At 44.7% G+C, this 1800-nt stretch overlaps 1 pseudogene; it reads right to left on the bottom strand.

Moving 5' to 3' along the window:
* Positions 1-1017: 1017 nt before the first annotated feature.
* On the bottom strand, positions 1018-1473 carry LOC105478908 (small ribosomal subunit protein uS13-like; annotated as a pseudogene).
* Positions 1474-1800: the final 327 nt, after the last annotated feature.

The following is a 1800-nucleotide window of genomic DNA, read 5'->3' as shown; positions in this document are numbered from 1 at the left end:
CTTTCTTCCTTTCTAGGCTTTGAGAGCCCTTTCAGTGTTTTTTGTTTTGTTTTGTTTTTGCCCAGGGCCTCTCCCTGGTAGGAAATCAGGGTGTGAAAACTGAGAGGGTGCTGGGGCTCCGGAACAAAGCTGCCCAGAAGGATAATGGGTCCCTGCAGGCTGCTGAGGACACCCAGCAACCCAAATTCACGTGCTGGAGGCACACCAGGGCCCTGGGCCACCCCCAGCTGGCCCCAGAGCCCCAGGGTGGGCTCTGACTCACATTTTTCTGCAGCTCTCCCTGCTGTGCTGGTTTCAACTGGAGCTGAGGAGTTTAACAATCTCTTTATATGTTCTGAATCCAACGTTCTTTGTGCCCGTTTTAGCACAAGTGTAACAGGTGGTGCTAATTATCAGTGTGACATAAATTCTTGGAGAGGTAGCCTCTGGAGAGGGCTATACAGATTTTTTAAATGACTATTTTGACCCAACAAGCTTGTCACTTTATTACAGTTGTTTTGTTATTAAAAAAAAAATCTATTTATTATGGAAACATCAGGGAAAAAATAAAACGTCATAAAGAATGAAGTAAAGGTTATTCGTATTCCACTACCCAGAGATGATCACATTTTGATATATAATCTTCTAATATTTTTTCTAAATATAGATTGATATGCACGTAATTTTACATAATTGGGCCCACATTGCACATTTTATTTAAACTGAGAAATATGCTGTGAATACACTCTTACGTCATTTAGCTATATTCTAGAAGTGCTGCAAATTAATGCAGTATGAGCAGAGATATAAGATACATCTTGGATTGTTTTATTTGCTGTCAGTTCATTTCTGTTTGCAGGATCTTTCTCTTGCCAGAATAGCCTCATTTACAAGTCCCGTCCCTTCCTGTCCCTTCTTCCCACCCCTGCAAGGTAGCTAAAGCATTTTCTCAGGTAACCATCCCACACTCTCTCTGCCTTTTTTTTTTTTTTTTTTTTTGGTATATAAACTGTTTATTAACAGACAAGGCCTACAGACTTATTCATTCTTGGACACACCCACAGTTCAGCCATGGCAGCCAATGGTCTTGCTGTGCTGGCCTCAGACAGGAAGGCCCCAGAGGTGACACAACCCTCTATGGGCCCGAATCTTCTTCAGTCACTCCTGCTCTTCACAGAGTTTGTCGTCTGTTGGCTAGAATCTGCCTATATTTTCCAACCTTTACATACTTCTGTCTGTTCAGGAACCAGTCTGGGATCTTGTACTGGCATGGATCCTGCATAATGGTGATCACATGTTCCGCCTCATCCTCAGTGAGTTCTCCTGCCCTCTTGGTGAGGTCAATGTCTGCTTTCCTCGACACCACGTGAGCATATCTTCAACCCACAGCCTTAATGGCAGTGATGGCAAAGGTTTTTTTTTCTGCCGCCCACCGATGCTGGTGTTGAGTACTCGCAAAATATGCTGGAACTCTTCAGGGATCACTAGAGACATGATGGCCGCAGAGGCAGCAGCGTGTAGGCCTCCTGTGGAGGAAAATCTCTGCTTTTTAAAAAATGCTTTCTGGGAAGCCCTAGGACCAGCTAAGATCTATCTGGCTCAGTAGTTCTCAATCTTGAGCTCACATCAGAATCTCCTGGAAGGCTTGTCAAAGGAGATTGCTGGGCTTCACCCCTGGAGTTTCAGTAGGGCTGGGGTGGTAGACAAGTTCCCAGGCAAATGTTGCTCATGCTGGTTGACTACTGAGAACCACTGATTTGGGGGAATGGATGAACAATTTTCTTCCTCCAAGCCCTCTCCCAGTGTTCCTTGGCTACTTGT

Source organism: Macaca nemestrina, chromosome 1, assembly GCF_043159975.1.
Source record: "Macaca nemestrina isolate mMacNem1 chromosome 1, mMacNem.hap1, whole genome shotgun sequence".
In the NCBI taxonomy this organism is placed as follows: Eukaryota; Metazoa; Chordata; class Mammalia; order Primates; family Cercopithecidae; genus Macaca; species Macaca nemestrina.
The sequence above is the reverse complement of the archived record's forward strand: the minus strand, read 5'-3'. Positions and strand labels throughout refer to the sequence as shown.